Source organism: Microcaecilia unicolor, chromosome 2, assembly GCF_901765095.1.
Source record: "Microcaecilia unicolor chromosome 2, aMicUni1.1, whole genome shotgun sequence".
Taxonomy (NCBI): domain Eukaryota; kingdom Metazoa; phylum Chordata; class Amphibia; order Gymnophiona; family Siphonopidae; genus Microcaecilia; species Microcaecilia unicolor.
Genome location: NC_044032.1, coordinates 77,275,938 through 77,301,479, shown reverse-complemented (window position 1 = coordinate 77,301,479; position 25,542 = coordinate 77,275,938). Strand labels below are relative to the sequence as shown.

At 44.9% G+C, this 25,542-nt stretch overlaps 1 protein-coding gene across 5 annotated transcripts in view; it reads right to left on the bottom strand.

The window, feature by feature from the left end:
* OSMR (oncostatin M receptor) overlaps positions 1-25,542 on the bottom strand; it is a 294,947-nt gene that overhangs the window by 197,300 nt on the left and 72,105 nt on the right. For 4 of the 5 annotated variants that reach the window (XM_030193061.1, XM_030193063.1, XM_030193058.1 and 1 more), the window contains one exon: positions 19,610-19,706. The gene's annotated coding sequence lies outside the window, so the exon portion shown is untranslated. Of the gene's footprint in view, positions 1-19,609; positions 19,707-20,214; positions 20,459-25,542 lie in introns of all 5 variants that reach the window. The other variant, XM_030193062.1, reaches the window with a different exon arrangement.

Genomic DNA, 25,542 nt, shown 5'->3' with positions numbered 1-25,542 from the left:
TAACCCTCCATTGCCCCAGGTACAAAATAAGTACCTGTATATAATAAGTAAACAGTTTTGAGTGTAACCACAGAAAGGCGGTATATCAAGTCCCATTCCCTTCCCCCTTCCTTACTGTTATTTGCTAACCTCATGTGGAGCATGTGCTTGCCCTCCCTCCACCCCAAGTAAGAGGTGTGTTGGTGTTCTAGGGACTGGTGTACTATTTGCTGAACTGCCTTTTTATTCATTCTGTGACTGGTAACAGGGGATGTGGCTACTATGAGGATGCGACTACCATGGGAGCACAGTCATTGATAATCACCCTGACCCTTAAGGTTGGCCCTGTATGACTACCGCCATCTTTTCTTCTAGAAAACACTGGAGCCATGGAGAGCAGCTTTCTTGCATTGATCTCAAGAGACTTGAGAGTCAAAGTGCAGAAAAGAGGAAGCTCCTGCTGCAGTAGCAGACACAAGATCAATACAAAATCACTACAGCTGGCCTTAAAGGAATCTGAGTGAGGGACAGGGCCAGCCAAAGGGTATCGGACACCCTAGAAAACCTTCAGGCATGCCACAACCCTCACCATCTCCCTTTCCCTTCTCTAATGCGTCCAGTGGTCAGCATCTCATAGTAACATAATAAATGACAGCAGATAAAGACATGAATGGTCCATCCAGTCTGCCCAACAGTCACCCTCATTATCAAGTTATGATATAACCAGCAACGAATATGATATAAAATACTTGATCATTGTCCCTCTTCGGAATTTCTGGGACATAGACCACTGAAGTCTGCCTGGCCTTGTCCTTAGTTTCCAGCTAGTTACGCGACCCCCAGCAAAACTTATCTACCCCAACTTGACATTTCATCCTTTAGATTGTAAGCTCTTCCGAGCAGGGACCATCCTTATTGTTAATTTGTACAGCGCTGCGTAACCCTAGTAGCGCTCTAGAAATGTTAAGTAGTAGTAGTAGTAGCTACTGAAGTTGCTGTCAAAGCCCACTCCAGCCTATCCAAATCCATCTTGTCAATTGCAGGACACAGACTGTAAACGCCTGCCTGGCACTATCTTCATGTTCCAAATTACTGGAGTTTCCATTGAAGCCCTCTCCAGCTCATCCTAAACCGGATTGCCATATACGGGACTCAGATCGTACAAAGCCTGCCCAGCACCAGTCTTAGTTCTTCACAGCCAGAGCTGCCATTTAAAGCACCACTCAACATGCCAACATTTAAGTTTTCTTGGTTTTATACCATTCATTTGAAATCCATGCCTACAGTGTTTAAGACATCTTTGCTTCATTGGATTGAGGCACATTTTGATACTGGTAGGTTTCCTGAGAACTTTTCTAAGATTATTCTTACATCTATTGTAAAAAAATCTAGCAGCTTCAAAGGGAGACTCAACCAATTATAGACCAGTGGCATCTATTCCTTATTCTGTAAAGATAATGGAGGCCTTGGTAACAAAACAGTTGACATCTCACTTGGATGAGTTTAATTTATTACATACATCACAATCAGGCTTTCATACTAATTACATCACCAAGATCCTTTTAATTTCATTGTTAGATCATATGAGGAAATATCTATGTAAAGGTCAAGATGTCCTTATTATGCAACTAGACTTATCCAGTGCTTTTGATCTGGTCGATCATGGGATACTATTAGAAATTCATGATAAATCTGGTATGTCAGGTAGTGTTTTGTCTTGGTTTAAAGGTTTCTTGACCTGTCAGTCTTATTGTGAAAGATTTCAGGGAAAAATATCTGAATGTTGGTCTCCACCTTACAGGAGTGCCCCAGGGCTCACCGTTGTCACCTGTCCTGTTTAATGTTCTCCCCTCCTCTTTAGGCTATACTTTAGAGAAAGAGGGTTATACAAGCTTCATTTAAGCTGATGGTATTACTTTAATCTTTCCTGTTACTACTACGTTTCAGATTTTAACTGATATGGTTTCTCATTGTTTTTTTACCATTGCTAATTGGATGTCATCTCACCATTTGAAATTAAATAAGGAAAAGACTAAATTTTTATTACTAGGGACAAAACAAAACAAAGATTTAAGATCAAATTTGTTAATTGATGGGAATCGTTTTGAGCTTGATAAACCCATAAAAATTCTTGAGTGTTACATTCGATAATAAAATTGTCTATGGGACACCAAATAAATTCCATAGTAAGGAATGTGTTCTATGCGATGAGAAAATTAAGAGCAATTTGTAAATCTCTAACTGTAGATTTGTTTCAAATTGTGGTGCAGACATTGATTCTTAGATAAAACAGATAGAATTACTTCTTATTTTATTAAGATTCACTGGTTACCTGTTGATGCAAGGACATTTTTTAAGTTGGACTGTTTGCTATGGAAAATCACATTTGGACGAGTTCCACTATATATGATTAATCTTGTATGTTATACATTAACGAACCATCTATATAACTTTCAGAACTTGTCTTTATTTGATCTTCCAAGTCCCAAAGGTATCACCTCAAAGAAACTTTTTAATTGTTTGTTTGCTTTTCAAGCCACAAAATACTGGAAATTTCTACCAATCTTAAAACTATTACTAACTATACCATCTGTAAGAAAGGTCTGAAGACATTATTGTTTCAGATCTATGTGATAAAGAAATAATCTGATTCATGGTTGTTTTTTGTTTCTCCTTATTATTATTAGTACTAGTACAAAAGGCCCTTTTCTGAAACAAATGAAACGGGCGCTAGCATGGTATTTGTTTTCTGCCATGAATGTGTTGCAATAGTTTTTTATTATAATTGTGTTGTGTTGGTAATGAATAATTGTAATTTGTGCTTTATGTGCAATTTCATTTTTTAATTTTTGTGTTTTTGTAGTGTTTTTTTTTTTGTATTTGTAGGATGTAGTGTAAGGAAGTTACGAAATACTACATCCTACAAATAGGATGTTGTGTGCACGCGTGCTTCGTGATTATTTCTTGCCAAGTGTGTGTGAGAGTGTCTTTGTGAAAGAGAGTGAATGTGCGAGCGTGTGTGTGTGTGTGAGAGAGAGTGTGTGTGTGTGAGAATGAGATTGTGTTTGTTTGAATGAGAGTGTGTGCGAGTGCGTATGTGAGTCAAAGTGATGTGAGTCAAAGTGAGTGTGAGAGAGTGTGTTTCACATAGACAGTGTGAGAGAGTATGTGTGCGATACATAGAGTGTCTGTGAGTGTGACAGTGTATGAGACAGAGAGTGTGTGTGAGACCGAGAGTCTGTGAGAGAGTGTGTGTGTGAGTGTGAGAGAGAGAGAGAGAGATGCTGTCTCTGCATAGCAGAGTGTGTGTATGTTGTAGTGTGGGTTGGGGTGGTGTAGTTTGGTTGTGTTTGTGGGTGTGAGTGAGAGAAGCTGGTTTTCCATGGTAGAGTTTGTGGGGGTTTTTTTTTTTGGGGGGGGGAGTGTGTGGGTGTAAGTGAGAGACAGCGTGGCAGAGTTTGTGTCTGCTGTTGTGGGGGTGGCTGGAGGTAGTGTGTGTTTGAGTGTGTCTCTCCATGGCACAGTGTTTCTATGATGCTTGTAGGAAGGGGTTTGGTGGTTGAAGGAATGTATGTCTGTGTGTGCAGCCAGATGCTGTTTTTCCTTTGTATTTTTCTTTTATGATGTCGGTGGGGGGGTTGTGTTTGTGTGGGGAGGTTGTCAGAGTTTGTGTATGATTGTGTGTGTGTCGGGGGGGGGGGGGGGGCACAGTGTAGCAGCGTCTGTGTGGAAGAGTGTGGGCACTCACCATGATCAACTTTTTGCACATTGAAATAATCCCGTCCGTTTTTCTGCTCCACTGTGGTAAAATTACAGCTCCTGCTGTACGTTAGCGAATTGTCTGAGTGATCGTAGCCGATGCGCAGGCGCGCTTGTTGTGGGCTTGGGATTCGATTGGCGTTTTTTTTGTAGTGAGACACAGGTGCGCTTTGTGTTGTTATGCGAGTGGAGTTAAAGGTGCGCGCCTGTGTTCACGCGAGTTGGGGAGCGCGATTCTTTAATGCCGGTATAACTCATTACCCGCCCTTGACGTTGTGACGTTTTGACGCGAGGGCGGAGCAGCAGATGGTCGTTTGTTGTAGGCATGGGAGTGGCTTGGTGTGTTTTTGTTACCCGCCCTCGACGTCATGACGTTTTGACGCAAGGGCGGAGCAGACTGAGATGGAGCCTGAGCTTCAGAAGCTTCAAACCCTTCACTGAAGCCATGGAGTCAGCCTCAGAACTTTGAGGGTGCTTTTTATTATATAGGATGTTATATTATTTTTAAGGTTAAAGTATTTTTGTATTTTTACTATGTAATTTCCTAGACTACTCTGCTCTAATCTTACTGTAATCCACTGTGAACTATATTAATGGGAAACAGCAGGCTATAAGTGAACTAACTTTAACTGTAACTGTAATTAGAGATCCTCTATGCTCATCCCATACCTTTTTGAATTCCATTACGTTTGTTCTCTCCACCACTTCCTTTGGGAGGGCATTCTAGGCATCAACCAACCTCACCATGAAAAAGAAATTCCTGACATTACTCCTAAGCCTACCACCCCACTACTTCAATTCATATCCTCTAGTTTTACCATTTCCCCTTATCTGGAAAATATCTGTTTCTCTATTAATACTTTTCAAGTATTTAAACGTCTGTATCATATCTCCTCTGTCCCTCCTCTCCTCTAGGGTATACATATTCAGGTCTTCCAGTGTCCTCTTATACATCTTTTCATGCAAGCCTCGTATCATTTTTGTTACCTTCCTCTGAACCGCTTCATGTTTTTTTTTTACATCCTTAGTAAGATATGGCCTCCAAAACTGAACACAATACTCTAAGTGGGGCCTCACCAACAACTTGTACAGAGGCATCAACCCCTCCTTTCTTCTGCTAGTTATGCCTCTATTCAGCCTAGCATCCTTCTGGCTATGAACATCGCCTTGTCACGCAGTTTCGCTGCCTTCAGATCCTCAGATACTATCACCCCAAGGTCCCTCTCCCTATCTGTGCATATCAGCCTCTCACCTCCTAGCACATACGGCTCCTTTGGATTTCTATTTCCTATGTGCATCATCACTCTGCACTTCTTTGCACTGAATTTTAATTTCCAAACATTAAACCATTCTTCTAACTTTTGCAGATCCTTTTTCATGTTTTCCACTTCCTCCAGGGTGTCCACTCTGTCACAAATCTTGGTATCACCCACAAAAAAGGCAAACCTTACCTTCTAACCCTTCGGAAATATCGCTTACAAATATATTGAACAAAACCAGCCCCAGCACCGATCGTTGAGGCACTCTACTACTCACATTACCTTCTTCCAAATGAATTCCCACCATCCTCTGTCTGTCAACACGTTCCTAATCTAGTTCACCACTTTGGATCCTAACTTCAGCATGTCAAGTTTATTCAAGAGCCTCCTATGAGGAACTGTGTCAAAGGCTTTGCTGAAATCTAAGTAGATTACATGTTGCACACATTCTTGATCCAATTATCTGGTCACCCAGTCAAAGAATTCAATCAGATTTGTTTGGCACGATTCACCTTTGGTAAAATTATGCTGTCTCGCATCTGGTAACCTATTAGATTCCAGGAAATTCACTATCCTTTCCTTCAGCATTATTTCCATTACTTTTCCAATAACCGAATTGAGGCTAACCAGCCTGTAGTTTCCATCTTCTTCTCTGTCACCACTTTTGTGAAGAGGGGCCACATCTGCTCTTCTCCAGTCCCTTGGAACCTCTCCGAGCGCTCTCAATATGCTGGTATGGATCCCATCCGGACCGATTTTGTCTACCTTTAAATTTCAAGTTGTTCATAAACACCCTGTTCCAAGAACAGTGCTATATCCACTCCACGCTCATATGTACCTTTGCCAGCCAATTGTGGTCCTTCTCTCTATTTTCTTTTGTGAATACAGAAGTATCTGAAAGATGCTATGAACCACTATGAGGAGAATGAGGAAAAAGTAAATTTGCTAAACAGGTTCACAATTCCATTTTTAGCCTTCCTCCTTTCACTAATATCTCCCTCTCTTCCCTACCCCCACCCTGCATCCAACAACTCTTCCTTCCATACTCACTGCTGGGACTGCCACTGACACCCTCTACCTCTTCTCACGCCTGCCTATGAAAGAAGAATCAATACGGTGCAGGTCCTGTAAGCACGGACCTATGCTGAAGCGCTTTTTTGTCACAACCCCTCCCACCAGGAAGTTTGCATCAGTGAGGGGGGTGGGGGTGGAGGGACAAACTGGCACTTCAGTGCAGGTCTATGCTTACAGGGTCCATGCAGCACTAATGTTTCTTTAAATCTTCCAGTGGGCCCAGGAGGAGATGGGAGGAGGCAGCAGCAGCAGCAGCAGGTCTGGCAGCAAGAAGGGAAATGGAGCAAGCTCTTGGGTGACTAGAGCTGCACCACCACCACACCCCAAGTAGTAGTGGTTGGGCCGGCCCCAATGAGGAAGGGAGTGGATGCCTGGTAGAATTAACCTAATGAGGAGTCTTGTGAAGAGGGGGAGTTTACCTGACTGCAAAGTAGCTGTAAGCAGTAGCTCGCTTGTGTAAGGATTTAGTTGGCTACATGGGAGAGGGCTGGGAACAGAGGCTTAGGAGGTGACTGGCTGGCTTCCTAGGATGTGAGGGTTACTGGCAGAGGAGGGGCAGCAACTGGATGAGAAGAAAGATGGCGGAGGAGACAGTGTGTGACAACAGAGTGAGGGAATGAGAGAAAGAGAAAGACTAAGCCTGGGTGAGGAGAGTTGCTGTTACTACCAATACACCTCCTACTGGGAGGCAGATATCCAAAAAAACAGAACAAGTCGGACTGCTACAGACTCCTGCACAGAAATTTACACTAGCAGAATATCTGACCTTGGTCACACATACAGAACACAAGCAGATCCTCACCAAATACAGAATAAATGACCACAGACTAGAAACACAAAGACATTTCCCAAAACTAAAAGAAAAAAACAAAAAGAAAGATTTATCAAAAAAGAATGAGTTGGAAAAACACTGTATAATCATAGGAGGAAGGGGGTGACATAGTAGCTATAGCTATGTAACCCTTGTTTGCCTGGTGAGCATCAGGTTACTCAAGAGTTTTTCAGGACTTGTTTATGAGGTGGCCAGAAGGCACACTTAATCCACTCATTCAGCACACTCCTTGCATCAAATAAATCAGTCCAAGCCAGAAGGTGCAATTCCAACCAAAATGATTTACTTACCTTGGATGGTAGGTAAAGTAAGGTAATACAGTTTTCTACATAACTATTTACAGTCACAAAAGTAATAAAAGATATTCTCCAATTTACAGTCTCTTTGGAAGTAGCGATAATATCCTTGGTAAATCCTCTGCCTTGGAAAGAATTTTTTTATATAAATTTCTCTACACTGCTTCTCTCTCTTTTTCTACACACCAATTTCCAGAGAGCGCTGATTTGAAGTAGATGGTGTCATAGGGAATTGGGCTCTTTGAGCCTGCAGATACACAGCCTGGTAGCTGCTCCCTTCCCCAATGGGATTTACTACCCGAGGTTCTCTCTCCTATTGCTTCCTCAGAATAAATGGTCTCTACTGTTCTCCTTAATTTCTCCTCCTGGAGGCAATGTGGTGTTCTAGTTCCCATCCAAACTCACCTGAATACAACTTGATAGAACTATCTCTGTTTCCTTCACTGCTTCCCTCCTCTGTGCACTGGCTGGGTTACTCAGTCACAGGCTTCCCTTGTTCTTAATGGTCCAGTGGCCAGGGAACAAATAGTTAAGACAAGGCCATTCCCCTGGACTATGTTTTTCTACTCCCTACGTTTCGCTCCATAGGGATGTCTCCTCTTACAGCTGCTGTTAGGTGGAGGGATCATCCCTGAGCTCGAGAAACTGCAAGAACTTTCCAAGTTAAAAGTTCACACACCCAATCTTAGTAGAGGCAATGGAGATAACTTCAAAGGTGTCTCTGACAAACAAATCTGTATATCCTCTACATCAACAAAATATACTGCTTTCAACCACCAAACAAGACAATGCAGACCCTGGTAATTGTTCACATTATTGACCTTTCAGTATAAAGTTACAAGATAACAGAGAAAAAGTAAAATAAAATTGTTACTATCTACCAGTAAATGTATTACTTTGGCAACACACATAAAACTGTCATGCCAATAAATCTTATTTGTGCCAGTAGTCTGCAGCGATGCATGAAGGGCCAGATATACAAAGCTTCTTTTCCCTTAGACCCGGAATGAGAGAACAGCCTTGTAAATCCAGTCCTATAAGAGCTCCTCCATCCCACCCTCGAACTTCGGAGATCACTGAAGAAGGGGAATGAAAGATCTCAACTACTGGTTTTTAAATGTTTGGGCTGGTTCCTAAATTTGTCAAGGCCTAATCTAGAGTCAAGTAAATTTTCAAGTGTTAAATGGAGATATACTGGCTAGAATTTTGAGAAACACCACAATAGCCTCTATTCTGTGTCCCTCCATAATGTCTCATTCCATATCATCATGCTGATCAATCCATAGACTGGTGGGTTGTGTCCATCTACCAGCAGGTGGAGATAGGGAGCAAACCTTTGCCTCCCTATATGTGGTCATGTGCTGCCGGAAACTCCCCAGTATGTTCTCTATCTCAGCAGGTGGTGGTCACACACAGCAGCAGCTCTGGCTAGGCCTCCAAGCCTAATTTTTAGGTTTTGTTGAGTGCCTGGGGTTGAGGGCTCTTCTTGAGCAAGTGCAAACCTGGTGGCGCCAGGTCCCTCCTTTTCTCCCCCCTCCCGCTGGCTCCGTTAAAAAAAAAAAAAAAAAATTTTGAACGTCCTTAAAGGCGTTTATTTCGATATTTATTTAAACGTTTATTGCAGCTACTCACTGGGACACCAGGTCGTTACAGCTCGGAGCGGAAAGCAGGTAATTTTTACCTTTTTATAGCGGGCAGGGGATTCCCCGATTGATCTCCACGTGGCATATGGCGTCGGAGGGCGAGGGCACAAAGAGTCGCTCCCCGGATCGCTTGGGCGCTTCTAGAGGGGATGCGGGGGTCTTAAAGTCTGATTCGCCCTTGTTGGGTGACAGTTTCGTGACCGATGAGTGTCCCGGTCCTTCCTCCGATGTGGCGGTTTTTCCCGCCATAAACGCCCATCCCCCGCTGCTCGCCTCCGCCATCTTGGCTGGCCACGCGGCTCGGACGGCTTCTTCTTGGGCCGCCCTTGAGGTAGGAGACATTAATGCCATGAACGCCCTTAATTTGGGCGACGACACAAAGGCGGCTAAAGTTAAGCGCCGTTCTTCCCGCGCAGCTCCTTCGTGGAGTGTCTCGCCGGATGCCATCTTGGATGCGCAGCATGTCTCTCCCCCGCTCTTGCGAGCGCCGGTTGAGGGTGCGTCTAGGGCTGTAGCCCAGGCTGCGGAAGTGCACAGTCTGGGGGGGTTTCTCCCCCGAGTTTATTTTGCTGCTGCATCAGGCCTTCCTTATGCACAACGCTGCCCCTGCTCCCTCGTCTGGTAAAGAGGTTGAGGCCCCCGGAGGTAAACGCCCTCGGGTTGATTCCCAGGCCTTGGAGGACTTTGTCTCCTCCGATGTAGATGAGGGCAGCGTATCTGAGTTCTCCCAACAGTCCTTTGCGGATTCCTTAGAGGAGATGGATCCCCGCTCGGATGGAGCGGATGACCCCTCTGCAGCGCGGCTCTTTAGCTCAGAGGATTTGCCCAACCTGTTAGTGCAGGCCAGGGCATTTTGAAGATTTCCTCTCCGGAGGACGTCTCTCCCTCAGCCCCTGTTGGCTCTGCCATTATGCTGGGGACGAAACGCCCGCCTAGAACCTTCCACGTGCATGATGCCATGCACACCTTAATTTCAGCTCAATGGGATGTCCCAGAAGCGAGCCTTAAAGTGGCTAGGGCTATGTCCCGCCTCTATCCTTTGCCTGAAAGTGAACGTGAGGCCTATCTGTGGCCTACCATGGATTCTTTAATCACTGCGGTGACTAAGAAAACGGCGTTGCCGGTGGAAGGTGGCACGGCCCTAAAGGACGCCCAAGACAGAAGATTGGAGGCGGCTGCGGTCGTCCTTTGAGCGGCTCCTATGTGGCCAGGGCGTGCCTGACTATGGTGCAGCGGGCTTCCCCCTCGGATCATTCCTTGAGGGCTGATTGGCCGGCCCTGGAATCGGGCTTAGCCTATTTGGCAGACTTGCTGTATGATGTCTTGAGGGCCTCAGCTAAAGGCATGGCTCAGACAATCTCTGCGCGGCGGTGGCTTTGGCTGAAGCATTGGTCTGCTGACCACGCCTCTAAATCCCGCCTGGCTAGATTGCCTTTTAAAGGCAAGCTGCTCTTTGGGGTCGAGCTGGACAAAATCGTGACCGATCTCGGCACGTCTAAGGGCAAGAAGTTACCAGAGGTCAGGGCTTGGGCTAGTACTCGCCCTGGTACCTCCAGAGGACGGTTTCAGGAAGCCCGTCGGTACCGCCCGGGCAGGTCGGGCTCCTCTGCCCCCTCTTCCTTCAAGAGGAACTTCTCCCCCAAGCAGCATTCCTTTCGCAGAGACCGCCGTCCCGGAGGTGCTCCCTCCGGTCCTCCCCCAGGGTCTCGTACCCAATGACGGGGCCTTGGTCCACGCCCCAGTGCAGATTGGAGGACGGCTGTCCTCGTTTCTGGGCGAGTGGACCACAATAACTTCAGACGCTTGGGTGCTGGAAGTCATCAGAGACGGCTACAAGCTAGAGTTCTGCCGACCCTTAAAAGACGGGTTTGTACTCTCTCCCTGCAAGTCTCCGGTCAAAGCTGTGGCAGTGCAGTAGACCTTGGACAATCTGATCCGCCTGGGGGCGGTCGTTCTGGTGCCAGAAAATCAGCTTGGCAAGGGACGTTACTCCATTTACTTTGTGGTACCAAAGAAAGGAGGTTCTGTACGGCCTATCCTCGACCTCAAAGGGGTCAATCGGGCCTTGAAAGTTCGGCACTTTCGCATGGAGACCCTCCGCTCTGTTATAGCGGCAGTGAGGGCAGGAGAGTTCCTGGCATCCTTGGACATCAAGGAAGCGTACTTGCATATTCCCATCTGGCCTCCTCATCAACGCTTTCTGCGTTTTGCAGTACTGGGCCGACACTTCCAGTTCAGAACCCTCCCGTTCGGGTTGGCTACTGCTCCGCGGACCTTCTCCAAAGTAATGGTGGTCATCGCGGCCTTCCTGAGGAAGGAAGGAGTACAAGTCCATCCTTATCTGGACGACTGGTTGATCCGAGCCCCCTCTTATGCAGAGTGCGGCAAAGCTGTGAACCGGGTGGTTGCTCTTTTGAGCTCCCTGGGGTGGATCATCAACTGGGAGAAAAGCCAGCTGCACCCGACTCAGTCCCTGGAGTATCTGGGAGTTCGATTCGACACCCAAGTGGGCAGAGTGTTCCTGCCAGACAATCGGATTGTCAAGCTTCAGGCTCAGGTGGACCAGTTCCTAGTAGCCTCTCCTCTTCAGGCTTGGGACTATGTGCAGCTGTTGGGCTCTATGACGGCCACGATGGAAGTAGTGCCCTGGGCCAGGGCTCATATGAGACCACTACAACAATCTCTGCTGCAGCGCTGGACTCTGATGTCGGAGGATTATGCTGTGCGCCTTCCCTTGGACCCAGCAGTGCGCAAGGCGCTGAGCTGGTGGACGCAGACAGACAAGTTGTCTGCAGGAATGCCTCTGGTGACCCCGGAGTGGATTGTCGTCACGACAGACGCCTCTTTGACGGGCTGGGGAGCCCACTGCTTGGGAAGGACAGCGCAGGGGCTCTGGTCTCCTGCAGAGGCAAAGTGGTCTATCAACCTCCTGGAACTCAGAGCCATTCGGTTGGCGCTGTTGGAGTTCATCCCAGTACTGGCGTTGAAGCCAGTACGGGTCCTGTCGGACAATGCCACGGCTGTGGCCTATGTCAACCGCCAGGGAGGTACCAAGAGCGCCCCTCTAGCCAAGGAGGCCATGAATCTATGCCAGTGGGCGGAAGCGAACCTGGAACAGCTGTCAGCGGCCCACATTGCCGGAGTCATGAATGTCAAGGCGGACTTTCTCAGTCGCCATACCTTGGAGCCCGGAGAGTGGCAGCTATCTGCTCAGGCGTTCTTGGGCATCACGAAGCGCTGGGGCCAGCCGAGCCTAGATCTGATGGCGTCATCGGCCAATTGCCAAGTGCCGCGCTTTTTCAGCAGAGGACGGGACCCTCGATCCCTGGGAGTAGATGCTCTTCTCCAACAGTGGCCGACACAAGAGCTTCTCTATGTGTTCCCGCCCTGGCCCATGTTGGGCAGGGTGCTAGACCGGGTGGCAAAGCATCCAGGCCGGATAATCCTGGTGGGTCCAGACTGGCCCAGACGTCCCTGGTATGCGGACTTGATCAGGATCTCAGTGGACCATCCTCTGCGGCTGCCAGTGGAGCAGGGCCTGTTGCATCAGGGTCCCATGGTGATGGAGGATCCCTCCCCCTTTGGTCTTACGGCCTGGCTATTGAGCGGCAGCGTCTGAGGAAGAAGGGCTTCTCAGACAAGGTCATCGCCACTATGCTGAGAGCGAGGAAGCGCTCTACTTCCACTGCTTACGCCAGGGTTTGGCGTACCTTTGCAGCGTGGTGTGAAGCAGGCTCAGTTTCTCCATTCACTGCTCCAATTTCTTCAGTGTTGGCATTCCTGCAAGAAGGTCTGGAGAAAGGCCTGTCGCTCAGTTCCCTTAAAGTCCAGGTAGCGGCCCTGGCTTGCTTCAGGGGCCGTCTGAAGGGTGCTTCCCTGGCTTTGCAGCCAGATGTGGTGCGTTTTCTCAAGGGAGTTAATCACCTGCGCCCTCCTCTGCACTCAGTGGTGCCTGCGTGGAATCTCAACCTGGTGCTAAGAGCATTACAGAAGCCGCCTTTTGAACCCTTGTCGAGGGCATCTCTGAAAGACCTGACATTGAAAGCAGTCTTTTTGGTGGCTATCACTTCAGCCAGAAGAGTTTCCGAGCTCCAGGCACTCTCATGTCGAGAGCCTTTTCTGCAGTTCACTGAGGCAGGAGTGTCTATTCGCACAGTGCCTTCCTTCCTGCCCAAGATTGTTTCTCGCTTCCATGTGAATCAGCAGCTCTGTCTCCCTTCCTTTCGTAGGAAAGACTACCCAGAGGAATACTCTGCTCTTAAATATCTGGATGTGAGACGAGTCATCATCAGATACTTGGAAGTGACCAATGATTTCCGGAAATCGGATCATCTGTTTGTCCTGTTTGCAGGTCCTCGTAAGGGTCTGCAGGCTGCTAAGCCTACAGTGGCAAGATGGGTCAAGGAAGCCATTGCAGCGGCTTATGTGGCCGCGGGGAAGGTGCCGCCTATCCAGCTGAAGGCTCACTCCACTAGAGCTCAGGCGGCCTCGATGGCAGAGGCCGGGTCCGTCTCCTTGGAAGAGATATGCAAGGCGGCAACTTGGGCATCGGCCCATACATTCTCCAAGCATTACCGCTTGACTGTGGCTGCACGGGCGGAGGCCCGGTTTGGAGCTTCAGTGTTGCGGTCAGGGATTTCAATGTCCCGCCCTGGGTGAGTACTGCTATGGGTGAGTCTATGGATTGATCAGCATGATGATATGGAAGGTAAAATTATGTATCATACCTGATAATTTTCTTTCCATTAATCATAGCTGATCAATCCATAGTCCCTCCCAGATATCTGTATTGGTTATATTCTGGTTGCATTTCAGGTTCAAGTTTAGTCTTCAGTTCCTGTTCAGGAGGACTTCGTGTTCAAGTTTTTTTCACTTGGATTCTTCAAGAGTTGAGACGAGTTTGTGTTACAGTGAGCTGCTGCATTCCTCTCCCCTCCGTTTTACGGGGCTGGATTGAGACTTAAAATTCTGCCGGCACTCCCTCCCGCTTCGTTCGGCTGTAGGGCAGCTTTGTACCCCTCTCGCTTCGGCGGTGTTCGGGTCAGTCAGCTCCTCCCGCGGTTGCGGTTGCAGGATAAGCCAGATCCCCCCGCATCGGCGGGGTGGTGTCCCTCCCCCGCTCCGCGGGGATGAGCTGGACGGATTCCCCTCCCCCACTTGTGTGGGGATGAGCTGGGTTAATTCCCCTCCCCCGTTTCGGGGGTGGTGAGCTGGGCAGAGTGTCCCTTCGTGGGTGTAATTCTCTAAGTGCTGAGTCCTGCGGATGGAGCTTTGATATCGACATACTGAGGAGTTTCCGGCAGCACATGACCACATATAGGGAGGCAAAGGTTTGCTCTCTATCTCCACCTGCTGGTAGATGGACACAACCCACCAGTCTATGGATTGATCAGCTATGATTAATGGAAAGAAAATTATCAGGTATGATACATAATTTTACCTTTAATCTCCTGTCCATACATTTCTTTGCCAAATATCACGTACAATAATGATGTCCCAACCACCTGAACTACAAAGATCATATCCTTGATGTAATCCCAAAACTTTCATACTTCTAATTCAGCCACTTCTAGGTTACGTAGGAGAATGGCACACATATAGGCATTAATAAGATTCTGTGTGGACAGATCAGAGGCTAAAAACAAAGAACAGAAAACACTATTTAAAAATACTTCCTAGCAGAAGTACAAACACTGTGTTTTTGCACACGGATATCTTGAAACTTTAAAATTCATGTAGATTCCATATAACTTTCAACCACTGAACTTTCCAAAATAATCCTAGCTGTGGTGGATAGCTGCAATTTACATTCTTTAAAACCTCACTCCCACACACAGACATACCCAACCCCAAGAGGGCTAGACCAGGTGCCAAAAACCATTTCAGGGGAATCTTTTGCAGAAAATGCTCTAATTCTTCTCAGTTTAATTCAAGTTGTAATCCACTCAGTGTAGGGAAATTGCAAAAATATAATAATAAACAGCAAAAATATAATAATAAACAGCAAAAACATATATATATATATATATATATATATATATATATATATATATATATATATATATATATATATATATATATATATATATATATATATGTGGGATATGCATAAAGGAATCCTGTGCAGAAGGAATGGATCCTCAGAAGCTTAGCTGAAATTGGGTGGCAGAGCAGGTGGGGGGAAGAGGGGTTGGTGGTTGGGAGGCGAGGATAGTGGAGGGCAGACTTATACGGTCTGTGCCAGAGCCGGTGATGGAAGGCGGGACTGCTGGTTGGGAGGCGGGAAGTACTGCTGCGCAGACTTGAACGGTCTGTGCCCTGAATAAGGCAGGTACAAATCAAGGTAAGGTTTACACATATGTTTGTCTTGTTGGGCAGACTGGATGGACCGTGCAGGTCTTTTTCTGCCGTCATCTACTATGTTACTATATATATATATATATATATATATATATATATATATATATATATACTATATATAGATATGGGGCTTACATAGTAAGTGCTGTGCAGCCATATGTCATCCAGTTTAGGATTGCTGACACACAGTCCAACTTATAATCGAAAAAGAAAAATGCCTATATTTAGACCCAAATCGGGAGATGGGCGTTTTTCTCGCAAAGGCGCCCAAATCGGTATAATCGAAAGCCAATTTTGGGCGTTTCCAACTGCACTCCGTTGCGGAAACGAATAAAGTTGATGGGGGCGTGTCGGAGGCATGGTGGAGGCGGGACTGGGGCGTGGTTATCAGCTGAGGAGAGATGAGCGTCTTTAGCTGATAATTGAAAAAGAAAAAAGGCGTTTTGACCGCGATTTTGGGTCACTTTTTTGGACCCTTTTTTCTCACGAACAAGTCCCAAAAAAGTGCCCCACCTGCCTAGATGACCACTGGAGGGAATCGGAGATGACATCCACGACTCCCCTAGTGGTCACTAACCCCCTCCCACCAAAAAAACCCCCACTTTAAAAACTTTTTTCCAGCCTGTATGCCAGCCTCAAATGCCGTACCCACCTCCATGACAGTAGAATGTGTTCTATCCTGTGACAGCCTTTCCCTGGGTCAGATGTGGCTCTCGGGTGCAGTACAGGGTCACATCAGCATTGCATTGTGGTGGGTGTAGGGTATTGGGTTCCGTGATTTCATTAGCTTGTGTTACAGTCTCACGATGTTGGTAGTTGGTAGGCTCTTCTCCCATGGTGCTTTTCCCCCTGCCTACTGGGTCAGAGTGTGCCCTGTTGTGTTTCCTGTTGTAGTCCATGCGGTAGTGGCCATTTTTGTAAGCCAGTTTTAGTTCCCTTTCCTGTTTTAGCCACATTAGAGAATTTAGTTCTTACCTTGAATGTGGCTGAAAGAGGGAATTGTATAGCATTCTGCCAGCTCTGACCTACTGCTAATCTCAGTACCAGGGAGACTCGTTGCCAGTGGGGCACAACCTCTGATCTGCAGTTAACTGTGAGTAAACGCGGTTATTCCAATAAAGGACTTTTTCGAAGAGATTAGTCTTCAGGTGTCAACTGGTGTGCCGATGTTATACAGCAGCAACAAGTCCTAGAGGCCTGCATGTATGCAGGTCCCTGAAGCACTTTTAGTGGGTACCGCAGTGCACTTCAGCCAGGTGGCCCCAGGCCCATCCCCCCCCCACCTGTAACACTTGTGCTGGTAAATGGGAGGCCTCCAAAACCCACTGTACCCACATGTAGGTGCCCTCTTCACCCCTAAGAGCTATGGTAGTGTACATTTGTGGGTAGTGGGTTTTGGGGGAGGGGGGTTGGGAGCTCAGTACCCATGGTAAGGGAGCTATGCATGTGGGAGCTTTTTCTGAAGTCCACCGCACTGACCTAGGGTGCCCAGTTGGTGTCCTGGCATATCAGGGGGACCAGTGTACTTTGAATCGTGGCCCCTCCCACGACCAAATGGCACGGATTAGGACGTTTTTGAGCTGGGCGTTTTTAGTTTCCATTATCGCTAAAAGAAACAAACGCCCAGCTCAAAAACGTCCATTTTTTCGAAAATACGGTTCGGCCCACCCCTTCACGGACCCGTTCTCGGAGATAAACGCCCATGGAGATAGGCGTTTGAGTTCGATTATGCCCCTCCATGTGTGTGTGTGTGTGTCTCAATGGCTTTTTTTGCCACTCTGAATTGCTTTAGCGCTGCAAATGTGCTTGTAACTTCTGTGTTTTAATATTTATTCTAAGCAGAGTTGAACACGATTTACAAGTTTCAAAAATCATTCGCACAGGTAAAAAAATGTTTTGAAAATTGTTGGCCCTATGTAGACTGAAAAACACATGTACTTTTATCTAGATTTTTGGGGTAGCTAGGGGAAACAAAAATACATGTAGGTTTGCATTTTCAAACCTACACTTTTTTTTGAAGTAGGAAAGCATTTTATCTTATTGTTCCTCATTAAGGGACCCTTCTACCATACTGCAGTAAGAGGTTTGGTCTGGTGTGTATTCAGAAATGTCTCTTCCAGCTCAGCCATAAAAAGGTTGGCATATTGGGGTGCTGTCCTGGTGCCCATCGCAGTGCCCATTATTTGCAGACAGATATCATTGTTAAAGCGGAAGTAGTTGTGAGTTAAAATGAATTTGATTAATTTTGTAATAGTTTCTGGTGAGTATCGATGGCATAGCTGCATGTGGGAGACTCCTAAAAAAATCCACACTGGACCATCGATACTCACCAGACCAAACCTCTAAAATACTACCGGTACATCGATGACATTTTTATGATTTGGACGGAGGGTGAAGAAACTCTGAAACAATTTTATTCTGCCTTCAATACATACCATCCTACAATCAGATTCAAAATTGACTACTCCCCAGAAAAAGTCAATTTTTTGGACACCACGGTCTCAATCAGTGATGGCTGTATACAAACATCTATATACAAGAAACCCACAGACAGATGCAGCTACCTCCACAACTCCAGCTTCCATCCTTCACATACAAAAAGATCCATCATTTACAGCCAAGCCACAAGATACCACCGTATCTGCTCTGACCCAGGGGACAGAGACAGACACCTTAAAAGCCTGAGTGCATCCTTCAACCCCAACCCCAAAATAATCTCCAAGAATACTGCCTCCTCCCTCAAAACACCCAGGGAGAATCTGCTACAGTACAAGGAGAAAAAAATCCACAGACAGAATTCCCCTTGTAGTGACATACAATCCAGAGCTGGAAAAACTGAGGAAAATCATAAGAGATCTACAACCTATACTCCAGGAGGATGAATTACTGAAAGAGATATTCCCATCCCCACCAGTACTGGCCTTCCGACAACCACCCAACTTAAAACACAAGCTAATCAGAAGTAAACTTCCATCACAGACTGAAAAGGAACAGAAGGGCACATGTCCCTGTAATTTATCCAGTTGCAAACTATGCCAAAATATTTCACAGGACCCCACAGTTACCCACAAAGGAAAGATATTCAACATAAAGGGATCTTTCACTTGCTCATCTTCCAATGTGGTATATATCATTCAGTGTAAAAAATGTAACGAAGGATGCTATATTGGAGAAACAGGCCAGATGCTTAAGACAAGATTCAATTTACATAGACATCACATGAACAATACAGCCAAGTAGGATCCCCACCCCGGTGGGACAGCACTTCACAGAACCAGGACACTGTACCAGTGATTTCACAGTGAGAATACTGAAAGGTAACTTTAAAACCATACAAGAACGTAAGACCTTTGAAGTCAGAATGATTGAATATTTTAACACCCAACAGAAAGGACTTAACAAGGACCTGGGGTTCCTAGCCCATTATAAACCATAAAGCTGTATGTCTCTGTTGATCACCCCACCCCTCACCTATCCACACCCATCCTGTTAGAATATCAATGATATGCTTTGATGTCCCCATGCATACCTCCGACCCACCCCCATCCTCCCACCCTGTCAGACTGTCATAGTAATGCTTGAATGTTTTCACTTATATACACTGTCAGCTAGCACATTTGCTTATTTCCGATCTGACGAAGAAGGGCAACCTTCGAAAGCTAATCAAGAAATGTATTAAGTTATGTCCAATAAAAAAGGTATCATCTTATTTTCTTTTCCATGTTTTATTTTGTTTGATTTCTATTGAAAAGCTTTTTGGAGAGCACTGTTATACAGTGTCATAATTTGAAGGCATGTAATTTGGCAGTGGGCATACTCAAGGGTGGAGTTTGGGCAGAGCGTTAAGTGGTAAGTACAGGTACACATGTAAATCGTAAAATATTATAATTGGCTTGCATTCTAGCATATATATAGGCATGAACTGCTGAGTACAGACTTCCAGTGCTACCATTATTGAGAATGTGACCTTTTGATTTAGAATACTCTCACAGCAAAGGGTGGCTATACTTTTGTGTATGACAATGGTAGGAGGAGCCACCCTTTGGAGGGAAACTGTGTTGGTATAAATACCATGCCCAGTGAGAGTTGCCTTGCCTTTGGCTTCTGTACCACTCCTGCAAGGAGAGGGGCTTGGCTCTTACATCCCATACTAAATTACATCTGCTGAACAGGAAGAGGGTCTGGCTATCACAGCCACTGTACCTGAAGAGATCAAGGAGTACAGTGCACTTAACAGTGGCTAACAATTGATGAATCTGCAGAATGAGAAGCTGGAATAGGAACCAACCCTTCATACAATCCTAATAAAGAGAGGAAGAGTAACAAGATCAAGCCTGAAGAATACAGGGGAAAAGAGAAGGGTCCCAGAAGGAGTAACCACAGGACAGAGAAAACATAGTTACTTACTTGTAGCAGCAAGGACAATAGGATAGAAATCCTCACATATGGCCAATGTCATCCAACACGGCCCGCATGAGGAGACTTTCCCAGCATTTTTCAGAACCTGAGTGGAGTAGAAGAGGTAAAACTGAATCGATTGTTTACCCTTTCAAAAAGTACAAAGGCACTACTTTTCAACGAATAGTTGAGACCTGAAACTCATTGCCAGATGATGTGGCAACGGCAGTTAGCATATCTGGGTTTAAAACAGGTGCACTAAATGATAAGAAGCCCATTATATTCCTATAGGCATCTTATCATTTAACACACACTAATTGTTAGCACACCTTAGTAAAAGGACCCACTATTTTGTTAACATAGTAGTGCAATGGTCAAACCTAAGCATTAATGCAAATAACGAGGTAAACTTTGAGATGGCAAAGTGAATCCTAGAAATAGGCATAACATATGAGAAATATACACAATTAAACAGTACAGTAGAACAATCATATAATAAAAACATGATAAAAACAGCAGAGTATAAATGATACATCAAAATAGGTAGCATGGAAACACATTCATATAACATAACATATTATATTCACAATGTCTGCAGAATACAAATATTACACCTTAACAGGCACAGGACAAATCCTTCCTCTTCTTTGGATCGGAATTGGATGATAACCACTCCTGAGGGCCTCTACTGACGCTCAGTGTCAAAAGTGACAGACATTCTTGATGTTGATGCACCCCCGCATGAAACACAGCCCTCAGGACCTATTGAGACAGATGTTTCTGATGCCAATGTCCATGGATCTATGCTGAAAAGCTTTTTTTCTGCTTTTGTCTCCCATGAATCCCTCTCTTTGACATCTGGAAACACAGAATACAAAGAGGAATCATGGTCTGACCCCAGACATTGCAGGAACCAATTATGAGTATCTACGAGTATAACAGACAGACTATGATCCTGTTGCACCAGAACACCTTTGAAGCCACTGGGGGTCGTCTTGGATAGACTGTCTGGAAAAATACCTGGAGCAAAATCAAACAGCTCGATGAAAAAATACCCAAATGGGTGATCAAGGCCTAAAAAAACAGTCCATAACGAGCTGAGAACAAATTATAATAACTGCAAAACCTAATTCAAAAACTGGTCAGCCTACCAGGAAAGACGACAGCACATCAGTGACATGACTTATACAAAAGAAAGATATTTTTGACTGTTTTGCCAAAACAAAAAGCTCCAAGAAAACCACAATACAAAAAAAGTCCTACTGGCCATATGAAAAATTAAGAACTGAAGGGGTCCCATTTAAGAACAACACATAAAAAGAGGCAGTAAGGCTTTCTCAAAAATTCTGGACATCTTCCCACGCAGGCTCCACTGGATGACATCACCTATATGTGAGGATTCATTTATCCTGCTTGTGTGAGCAGGGCATTTGATCAATGATGTGAGCAGGGCATGAATGAGTATTGTTTTGGAGGTAAACTGAAGGGGTATCTGGACAAGGGCAAACCCAGAAGGTGTTGAAATATTTTGAATGGGAGCTGTGCTGGTTGCTAGGTGGCAGAATTTAACCATTGCAACATTTAAAAAAATGTATATATGGCATAAAATTCTATGGGACCGCCATGGATTTTGACTTTTGTTGGGGGTAGGAGAAGTGCAATATTTCTTTGCAGCACTTTTCCTAGAATAACAAGGTATGCAAACTTTTGCATTCATTTACATGTAATTTGGGTTTCTTTTAGCTTGCATTGCTTTCAACTGCTGCAGTGCAAAATCAGTAAATTATTATCTTGTTGGGCAGACTGCATGGACCGTGCAGGTCTTTTTCTGCCGTCATCTACTATGTTACTATGTCCTCAGAGAACCCTAGTAGTAGTATGTCCATCAAGAAAAGGATTATGTGCAAGGACCTTGTACCTGTGGCATCAAAGAGTCCTACTACTTGATAGAGACTGACAAAAGCAGCTCGTCTCTGGAGGAGGAGGGAGGGTCCAGAGAGAGAGTAAAGCTACCAAGGACATTTCTTCAGAACCTCTACTAATAAAACTTGCTTTTGTCTTCTTTCCTTGGATGTATTTGGAGCTTTTGACTCTGTAGATTTATATGTTGATTGAGACATTAAAAGAGTTAGGAATTGCAGGACGAGTTCTTCAATGGTTTATTTCATATCTGAAGGGGAGATCTATGATTATCCAGAGCAGTTCTCAGATTTCAGCTTTGGTTGAAGTTGATTGTGGAGTAACCCAGGGATCAGCATTGTCTGCATTATTAATATATTTTTGACACCACCGGGTAAATTTTTCCAGGCTCTGGAGATTTGGTATTGCTTTTACGTGAATGATGTGCAATTTTTTTTTCACCAACAGTATCACAGGGGGATGTTTTGCATGATCAATTAATGGGAAAGATAAAAAGAATGGATGGATGAACATGGACTTTTTCTGAATGTGGCAAAAACGGAAGCCATGATTGTAGGTAGAGAAGAAATGGCAGTTTGGCTAGATAAGGTGTGTTTGGATGGGGTGTATGTTCCAATCAAGAAAGAAATGGAACTGTTAAGGGTAATTTTAGATAATAAACTAACTGAAGTTTCAGGTAGTTATTGTGATTCAAACAGCATTTAAACATTTACACATTAGATAAGACAAAAACTGATGCTTTCTTATGATTTTCGTTGTGTGGTTCAAAGTATGGTTATCATATGTCTGGAATACTGCAATACCTTGTACATTGGTATATCATCTATGAGCGTCAAGGCATTGCAAGTAGTTCAGAACACGGCTGCTAGAACAGTAATAGGGGTAGCAAGGTATTCTCATACGACACCTGTACTTAAACAACTTCATTGGCTTCCTGTTTTACAGAGGATTCAATTTAAAGTATTGACCATTGTACAGCAGGTTCTTTTTTCTACTGTTCCATTTTATTTGAAACAAGCTCTGCAGATTTATTGCCCACGGTGTACATTGAGGTCTGAAGCTGCCATTCTTCTTTCAACTGATGTGATTAGACAATTGAACTATGTGGACACCCACGCCTCAGCTTTTGTTCCAGCTGGTATTAATTTGTGGAATACATTGTCCGGACAGCTTCGGCAATGTAGTAGTAAAACACAATTTAGAACGTTGTTTGAAACACAACTGTTCGTGTCTGCCTTTTAAACATTTTTAATAAAGAAATGAATTATTTTAACATTGATTTTGTGGTGTATGTATGTACTTGCTCCTTTGAATAATGTGAATGTAATCTTGTAAATTTTTTTTTAATAAATAAAAGAAAGAAAGTAAGAAAAAAATCTACTAAAGAGTAAGGCTTTGAAAATTGCTTTATTCTACTACTGTCTGTATATAGCAATGCTGAAAAGCTGTTCCCTTTTTTGTTTTCCTACATCATCCAAGTTTAAGTAAGCCTTTTCGTTTAGAACTGTAACTTTTGGCCTAGACAGACTTAGTGGATGACAGAAAGTACTAAGTGAATTGATTTATTGACCCTTCAGCCTTCCACTTCCTGCTGGTTCCAGCCCTGACCCCATAAATAAACTTAACAAAAAAATACTTAAAGTAACACTGATGCTCACCAGGCAAAGAAGGGTTGCACTTGGTTATTATCACACTTGGAGGCATATTTTCAAAGCACTTTGGGAGGCTAAGTTCCATTGGTTTCTATGGAACTTTGGGAGGCTAAGTGCTTTGAAAATGAGCCTCTTGATATACCAGCTAGGAACACCTCTAAGCAGTTCACAACTACAACTACAAAATTACCAGTTTTGTTACTACTAATTCCAGATACAAGGCATACTTAGTTAGTAAGCCTTTGTACAGCAGAATAAACAAGATGTATCATCATGAAAATTAAGGCACTAAGCAAAGAGAACACTTTGAAAACTATTTTGTTGAAATTCACAGGAATATGGTAAATATTAAGAAAAGGGTATCACTGGACGTAGCCTTGGACAAATGGCTCTCAGGATTGTAAATATCTTATGCCTGGTTTAAAGATGAAATATTTTGCATGCCATTACTGCCAATAAAGTATGCCAGTATAAATTTATACTGCACAAGCAGTAGATGTGCTTACTATAAAAAGCAGTGTCGGTAAATATGTTTTCATGGAAAGAGTGATGAATGCCCTCCTGTAGTGGGTGAAGGCTAAAATAGTAACAGACTTCATGAAAACATGGAGTTAGGACAAAGGATCCTTAGTTGCCCAACAAGTGAAGAGATGGTGGAAGCATGACGTGGAGGGGAATTTTCAAAAGCGACATACAAGTTTTGATTTGGATAAGTACATAAGTACATAAGTAGTGCCATACTGGGAAAGACCAAAGGTCCATCTAGCCCAGCATCCTGTCACCGACAGTGGCCAATCCAGGTCAAGGGCACCTGGCACGCTCCCCAAACGTAAAAACATTCCAGACAAGTTATACCTAAAAATGCGGAATTTTTCCAAGTCCATTTAATAGCGGTCTATGGACTTGTCCTTTAGGAATCTATCTAACCCCTTTTTAAACTCCGTCAAGCTAACCGCCCGTACCACGTTCTCCGGCAACGAATTCCAGAGTCTAATTACACGTTGGGTGAAGAAACATTTTCTCCGATTCGTTTTAAATTTACCACACTGTAGCTTCAACTCATGCCCTCTAGTCCTATTATTTTTGGATAGCGTGAACAGTCGCTTCACATCCACCCGATCCATTCCACTCATTATTTTATACACTTCTATCATATCTCCCCTCAGCCGTCTCTTCTCCAAGCTGAAAAGCCCTAGCCTTCTCAGCCTCTCTTCATAGGAAAGTCGTCCCATCCCCACTATCATTTTCGTCGCCCTTCGCTGTACCTTTTCCAATTCTACTATATCTTTTTTGAGATACGGAGACCAGTACTGAACACAATACTCCAGGTGCGGTCGCATCATGGAGCGATACAACGGCATTATAACATCCGCACACCTGGACTCCATACCCTTCCTAATAACACCCAACATTCTATTTGCTTTCCTAGCCGCAGCAGCACACTGAGCAGAAGGTTTCAGCGTATCATCGACGACGACACCCAGATCCCTTTCTTGATCCGTAACTCCTAACTCGCAAAACGTCCCGATCCAGGGGCGGGGAAACTCGTATTTTCAAAACAGGATGGACGTCCATCTTTTGTTTCGATAATACGGTCAGGGACATCCAAATCCTTAAATTTGGTCATCCCTAGATTTGGATGTCCCTAGACATGGACGTTTCTTCTTTTCGGCGATTTTCGAAACCAAGGACATCCATCTCAGAAACTACCAAATGCAAGCATTTGGTCGTGGGAGGAGCCAGCATTTCTAGTGCACTAGTCCTCCTGACATGAAAGGACACCAACCGGGCACCCTAGGGGGCAGTACACTAGACTTCATAATTTGCTCCCAGGTACATAGCTCCCTTACCTTGTGTTCTGAGCCCTCAAACCCCACTACCCACAACTGTACACCACTACAATAACCCTTATGGGTGAAGGGGGGGCACATAGATGTGGGTACAATGGGTTTGTGGGGGGGTTTGAAGGGCTCGCTGTTTCCTTCACAAACGTAACGGGGGGGCTGGGTCCGCCTGTCTGAAGTGCACTGCACCCACTAAAACTGCTCTAGGGACCTACATGCTGCTGTGATGGACCTGAGTATGACATCTGAGGCTGGCAATCAATATTTTTGAAGACGTTTTTCGATTGGTGGGAGGGGGTTTGTGACCACTGGGGGTGTAAGGGAGGTCATCCCCGATTCCCTCCGGTGGTCATCTGGTCATTTCGGGCACTTTTTTATGCCTTAGTCGTAAGAAAAACACAACCAGGTGAAAACATCCAAGTGTTTGTCAGGGATGTCCTTCTTTTTTTCGATTATGGGTGAAGGATGTCCAAGTGTTAGGCATGTTGAGGACGTCAAAAATTGGCTTTCCATTATTCCGATTTGG